We start from the raw sequence: 7,667 nt of genomic DNA, 5'->3' as shown, positions 1-7,667 counted from the left end.
ACACATTATATTATTTTATTTTTTAGAGAAAGGGATCCAAAAATGGAACATTTGACTCGAAATACAAGTGGTTAGAATTTTGATAAAACTAGTTTAATTAAAATTTACTTGACTCATTTTTAAAAAATAATGATTAAACTCAATTGGTAAATTTAAGCATGAAAACCATTTTTTATTAATTGAAGAAACAAAATTTCGACTAACCTTTTTGAGAAAATGATCGAGTATGTATATTTTTATTTTTATTTTTATTTTGTTATTATTATTATTTTTTATTTGATTACAAAAAAAAAGACTTACATTTTCCAAGTTTATTTGAGAAAAAAAAACACTTAAACATAAAACATTTTAAAATGAGTAAAAAAAAGTGATTTGAGTGAAAAGTGTTAAATAACAAATCTTTTTAAGAACAACGATTTAACTTAATTAAAGATATAAAAATTGATTGGTATTTGATTAGTAAAATAAATGACCACAACACAAAAAGAATATTTAAAACAAACCAACACTAAGAAAATAACTCATCTTTTGAGGGATCTAATTAAGTTAATTAAAATAAATTATAGTTAGAGTTAAATAAAATTAGTCAAGCATAAGCAAATCAATTAAAAGAGTAAAAGATATCAGGAAATTGGGCCCCTTTTTGGGTCAATTTCGCTGCAAATTTTGAACTATTTCAATTCCCGTTTTTGCGTATACACTGAGCGTATATCAGTGTATATGAGCGTATATATTAGCTCTTTTCATGTATCTCTTGCTTCCGAACACCTGTATTTCGCCTCATCTCTGTATTTTTGCATTTTTGACCTGTAATTCGCTGTATAACGAGTGTATACTGCTGTATACAATATGTATACAACTCATTTCTTGGGCTTTGAATTAATTTTCAGCAAACATGATGGGCCTCCAGGACCTGTAACAGCTTCCGAATGCATAGAGGTTGCCTCAAAAAAATAGGGAAAGCATTGGGTTTCAACCCCAACTCAAAATACAAGGCAAAGAGGAGTCTGAAGAACTTGATCCGAGGGAATTTATGCAAAGAGAATAAGAAGAAAACGATTAGTAAGGAGGAATGGATCATAACGAACCAATACAAAAAGATGAAATAAAATGTCACCACATGAAGACAAAGCACAAATTATAAATTCACAATAGTAAACTATTACTGTAACTAGATGTTTTCTTCCTAAAAAAAAATCTATAATTAAAGTTAATTGAGGTGCCAAATAAAATCGTTCAAAAAAAACAACATTATGGTCAGGATTACCAAGGATCTACAGGTGCAATTTTATAGTCGAGAAGATAATAACTCGGGTAAGGTAACAATTTCGTCAAGACGCCTTCACTATATCACTTACCAAAACTTCGACAACAAACACTCATTAAACTTTCCTAAGGCTACAAATGTGTAATAAACCTACTAAACCAAGCAATGGTGTAATAAACATCATACATAAGGCTACATAAATTTGATAAACACTCGTTAAACCTTCCTAGGCAATCATGAGCAACATATGTGCCTGAAACTTTACAGCATCTACATGAGAATATTACTAGTGCAAGCCCCGGATAAATATATGTAATGCGATGCCGAGAAGTTAATTTGGGCCACTACAATTTTTACATCTCCAAGAAAATCCAAAAGTAGTGTATATTCAACGAGTAATGGCTACCAAATATATAGAAGGGTTGACTCGAGAAAAGGGTAAAATTGAGCCTTTACGGCTCATCTCAACGATGTAAGAGAGAGGTCCACCATGGACTCGGAAGGGGTGAGTTCATACAAAAGAAAACAAAAGCAAAGCAAGCAACATATGGCTAAAGGAATATGGATTTGAACATAATTTTCAACCAAATTAAACACAAGAGGGATTAACAAAACTACTGACCATTTTAATAAAATGGGTAGCACACTATTTAATGCACATACCCAGACAATAATTTGTTCCTTTTAGCCAAATTGAAGAAAATGATACAAAATGCAGTGAACTAAGTATGCTGTAAAAAAAACGTGAATGGGGACAGCACCGTTCGAAGCGAAGGTGGTAAACATCAAGACACGGATTTAAGAAAAATAAAACACCTATGAATTGAATGAAGAGAAAACCAATGGGTATTTGATTTTGGAAAGGCTTAAACACTACTTAGATATTTGAATAAGATGACTATTATCCAAGATCTAGCCATGACAAATAATACCAAATATTAACCACAAATCTAATGCATCACACCAAAGCAAGGAAAGATAGAATTTCAACAGAAACCATAAACATTTTATGCTAAAAAATGTATGACCTTTAAGCATGGATAATGAAGTGAATTAACACTAGCAACTCTAACCAAGGAATAGAAAAATAAAGTAAAAATGGCATGTTTGTTCCAAGTGTGAAAATCGTAGCAACTCATATATAAGATACATATGGAACGAAGCATTAACAATCATTGCTTGGCACATTCAAACGAGCCCAACGAGAGTCATATGAACACCAACACTTCGAAAATAAAATAAAACAATGTGCTGCATATAGGTATGAACTAGAGATGGCCATGGGCTAATTTTATTCCAAATTATCCTTTAGGATTCTGCCAAATGCAAGATATATATATGATCAATACATGATGTGAAATACGTGAGCGGAAATTTTTTAAACTGGATATGGACAGATTTTGAACATGCTTTAAAGAATGGAAACCATGTATCCACAAAAAGTTAAAGATGTAACAACATAATTCGTTTGGCGCCCTCCAAACATATAACATGACAACAAACATTATTTCAACAATGAGAATAAGGCAGTAACATGGCGCTTAATAAGTAAATAGACTAAACCTTGAAGCAAACATCACAACCACGAGTCCGAGAAGACCCCACAAACTCGAATGATATTAGCTCATCTCGAAAACGAAATATGCATCACTAATTTCAGAGCTAAGACTCAAACAAATCAAATACGGGTATCTTCGGAATACTACATCATTTCTCCACACTTAATTCAAAGTGAACAAAAGGGATACGAGTTATTTACCTTTTAAGAAGCAGAGAACCGAGACAACGAGCAGGGGAGCGATTTCCACGATTCTCCTACCACACTAGTTCAGACTCGAGCAGACCAAAGGAAACAAATAAAATTGAAACCAAGTGACCTTTTGTAAGCTATTTTCGTATGTGAAATATTGCCCTCAAAATCCGATCTTTTTCTTCCGTTTTCTTAATCACTGAGGGAGAGAACTATATATAGGAAAAAATGGAGCAACTTTGGGGGGGGTGGTGAATCCGTTGGAAAATTTCAAAAGAAAATTTGAATTTTCCTTTGCTCCATTCGAGATCAACAGTGAAGGGGGATGGGAAAAAATAGTGACTTCCGCTAAAGGGGGAAAATGGGACGTGAGGGTTTGACATTGGGGATGCTAAGGTATGGGTTTGGATGAGATTTTCAGGTTTGCAGCGCGATTTGCTCGTTGAATTTCGATCTTCCCGTGAAGAAGAAGAGCGTGATGGACAGTGGTGGGGTCGTCTGGTTTGGGCGTCTGCTGATGGGATTTTGGTTTCTGGATTTGTTTTGGAATTGCTGTGTGATTGTATGTATGTATGGTTTTGCTGGAAATAACTTGGGTGGGCTGGGAATGTTTTGGAATTGCTATTGTATTGTTGTTGCTTCCTGATGGGTTTTTATTAGAGTTGGGCTTGGGAAATTGAATTGGTCTGCTGCTAAGAATTGAGAATTGGAAGTAAAGGAATTTGGGTTGAAAGAATTGGGTCCAAAAGATAACCAAGAATGTGGTTGATTTGAATTAAGAAAATAACCGCGTAAAATTGCAATTTCGATCAAATTGAGGCACTTGGTTGAAATCGGCCAAAATTAAAATAAGACGAATTAATATAATTAACTAACGAGCTTCTTAATCTCAACGAAGTAAAATAATAAAATTAATAAAACTTTAAATGACTCAAAATTTGAACCATATTTTAAAACGTGAAATCTTTTGTGGCTTTCAAATATTTATAAAATATACTAATTATATAAATATAAAGACATATTTGTTATTTTTAAAAAAAATTATAAAATTGATAAAAATTACATAAAAGAAATAACTTGAAAATATTTTGGATTTAATAAAACTAATTAATTCAACGTTATATCCATCACTTTTAAAATAAGCTATTTTAATAAATATAAAAGAAAAAGAAATCATTTTGAGATGATTTTCTACTATTCATAAAATGTATACAACATATATTATCTTAAAATTATAATAAATGACAAATTTTGTTCAAACTAACTCGCAAATTATTTTAAATTTTATAAAAATTAATTATTTTAAATCGTTTGAAATTTAAGAAGCTTGATGATTAATTTAAATTGTGGGAGGACAAAATTGGGTGTCAACAATGAGTTAACTGGGACTACTAATGATCTTGTGTACAAGGATGTCACAGTTTATCAAAGGATGGTTGGTAGATTACTATATCTTACCATTACCAGGCCTGACATTAGTTTTACAGTCCAGGTTTTATCACAATTTATGCAAATACCTAAACTCTCACATTGGGAAGCAGCTCTGAGGATAGTCAGTGATGTAGATCAAAGTGACACTACTTCAAGGAGACCTTTCACAAGGAGTCAAGCTAAGGATCTTCAAGCATTGCAAGCTTTATGGATGAAGATGGAACCTTTGGAAGACACTAACATGGAAGACTTGAAGATATTTAATATATTAAGTACCTTACCATTTTAATTACCTTGTAATTTTAATGAAGGGCAATTGAGTCTTTCTTCACTATTTTAGTTTTAGTATAAATAGTAGATATTAGGGTTTCATAAGTAGTTTTGGACATGTTATGCCTCTTGTGAGAGTTTGGAAGCCTTTTGTTGAACTTCAACATTTTGTCCTAGAATTTGCAAATAAGATTATTACTTTCTTGAGGATTCTAATAGATTAGGTGCTTTTATTTCCCAATTAAGTGGTGTTTTTGGTTAGTTTCACCATTACATCTCTTAGTTGTTTGAATTTAATTGTGTCTATCTCTTTTATCTAGCTTTTTTTTATTTCTATTTTATTTTTATCTTCTTGTTTCACATCAATATAGCATCATTAGCTTATCATAATATCTGATAGACTTAGTCCTCAAATCAACAGCTTCAGGCTTAGCCTACATATGAAAAGGCTTGGAACTTGAAGCATTTTGCGACTCAGACTGGGCAGCATGTCCAAACACAAGAAGGTCTGTGACAGGTTATATGGTTAAACTAGGGGATTCACTGATTTCCTGGAAGTCAAAAAAGCAGCACACAGTGAGTAAAAGTTCTACAGAGGCTGAGTACAGGAGTATGGCTGGTGCAGTAGCAGAAATTACTTGGCTGGTTGGGGTGTTGAAAGAATTGAATGTGCAGGTTACAACTCCTATAAGACTGTATTGTGATAGTAAAGCAGCACTACAAATTGCAGCTAATCCTATTTTTAATGAGAGAACTAAACACATTGAAATAGACTGCCATTTTGTAAGGGAAAGGATCAAAAGTGGACTTATACAACCTACTTATGTCAATACCAAACAACAGCCAGCAGACATATTGAAAAAGGGTCTAGGAGCAGCTTCTCACCACTTGCTACTGTCCAAGCTTGGAGTCTTCAACATATACTCAGACTAAAGCTTGAGGGGGAATATTGAGAATAAGTAGTTAGTTTGTTAGTTAGTTAAGTTTCTGTTATGTAACTAACTCTGCCAGCTGTATTAGTTTGTTAGAGAATGCACAATGTGTGATCTATATAAGGAGCACATTCTCCTTTATTGTAATCAATCAGAAATAAAAATCCTTTTTCCTCTCTTCTTCAATTCATCTGTTCCTTCTATAACTGCTTCCATGACTTCTATCATAAAAGCTTAAGGTTTACAAATGCCAATGTTAGACACTTGTATTTGTAGTAGATAGAGCTCAGTAATTTCAAATTCTAGTTTTTATTCCCAACTGATGAATAATTTTGCTCACAGCCTTGCTCCAAAAGCTGGTAAAAGAGATCACCAAGAAGCAAAATAGAAGTATCAAAACAGGACCAAGAGAGTAGTGTCAATTGCCATTACATCTTACATAGCTCATATTCTTCATGTTTTCCACTAATTTCTCTTGTCATCATAGAAAGAGTATACCAAGAATCTGGAAATTGTCACTTCCATAAAGATAAAAATAATCATCATTACAGATTTTTGATAGAGCAATAAGTAAAACTTAGACATGTTCTACTTCTCTGCAAAAAAATAAGCACTGATCACTAAAATCCAGCATAAAATTCTTCTCTTTCTTTGATTCAATTTAGAGATTTTTTGTGTTCCCAACACATTGTGCAAAGAGCTAATTCACAAACTTCTCGGAAAACAAATTATACATGGGAAGAAGTTGGAAAATAAGTTAGTTGATGTGGTTATAATCTATTAAAGTCCTCAGCGAACATCCAAAAGAAGTTAGACCAAAATGCTCATATATGATCCAAAGGGCTTGATCAAGATGTTCTGTGCTAGTTGAAAGTTGAAACTGCAGTACCTTTTCTTAACAAATGAATTCTAATTTCAGAGCTTGCAGCCAACATGCTACTCATATATACAGGTGTTGTATCAACTCAAATCTTACAAAATAACGCTTTAGAAAATATCAAAATTGTTTTCACTTGTTGGGAAAGAACTTGTCTCTCTTTTCCCAAACATACAAAAGGAAAATAAAAACTCCAGCAGACATAGAAACTGACGCCCAGGGAAATGGTAGGTCCTTGAAACAGACTAGTGATGCTTCCAGCTCTTGAGAAGCATGAGAATGAATGGCATATATGTCATGATTTGATGCTCTCAGGTAATACAAAGTCATTTCAAAGTCAAAGTGTGAGAGTGTTGAAACTGCTTTGTCTAGCTTGTACTTGAACTAGTTCCACCTTTTCGTGAACTCAGTAATGATTATGCTTAAGAAACTCTCTCCCCGCCATGTGCAGAAATGGATTCAAGAACTTCAAGAGCACTAGAAATAATGAAGTTCAGCGATGTCAACAATACATTTCTACTAGCAGCATCCTTCTGTACAAATGACAACGAAGATGTTATCTCCTGTATTCAGGTTAGTCAAAAATACAGAAACAGAATAAAAGATGAAATAGACAGAATGAATTTTAATCCGAGTCCATAAAAACCACTGTGTTTCCTTAAGAAATTTAATCCCCTCACTGTACCCGAGGTTGCAGATTAATTTCTCCCAAGATAAAACGGATTAACCTGTTAAAGAAGTAGCGGTACCTCAAACTTCAATAACTTCAGCGAATGCAAGAACAACAACAAGAGCACACACAGACTCAGTCGATCGATAATTTTATTTATGAGAGAAAATGTATGCAGAGAGGAAAAAAATTTCAGTGTTCGAAAAAACGAAAAAGACCTCTTATTTATAGCCATTTGCAACAAGGAACGCGTCTGTTCAGAAAAATCTGTTCAGACCCGTTTTTTCCAGAACATTGTGTCCTTTGGGAAAAGTAACGATTTTTCGAAAGGAAAACCGTTTGGAAGAGTAACGACTTTTCGGAAAGTAACGACTTTTCGGAAGGATTACCGTTACACCTGAATTTCAAATAAATTCAGTAGCGCCAAATTAATTATGTTAGTTAACTAACATTCTGAATTAATTTATAAG

The 7,667-nt window shown here is 33.2% G+C and overlaps 1 long non-coding RNA gene across 1 annotated transcript; it reads right to left on the bottom strand.

Annotated features, from left to right (window-relative positions):
* Window positions 1-509: 509 nt before the first annotated feature.
* On the bottom strand, window positions 510-3,595 carry LOC107059945 (uncharacterized). Its single transcript, XR_001473041.1, has 2 exons — window positions 3,027-3,595; window positions 510-1,015 (listed from the first exon to the last, which is right to left on the bottom strand). It is a non-coding gene; the product is annotated as an uncharacterized lncRNA (long non-coding RNA).
* Between the last annotated feature and the right edge of the window lie 4,072 nt (window positions 3,596-7,667).

Source organism: Solanum tuberosum, unplaced genomic scaffold, assembly GCF_000226075.1.
Source record: "Solanum tuberosum cultivar DM 1-3 516 R44 unplaced genomic scaffold, SolTub_3.0 scf00004, whole genome shotgun sequence".
NCBI classification, from domain to species: domain Eukaryota; kingdom Viridiplantae; phylum Streptophyta; class Magnoliopsida; order Solanales; family Solanaceae; genus Solanum; species Solanum tuberosum.
The sequence above is the reverse complement of the archived record's forward strand: the minus strand, read 5'-3'. Positions and strand labels throughout refer to the sequence as shown.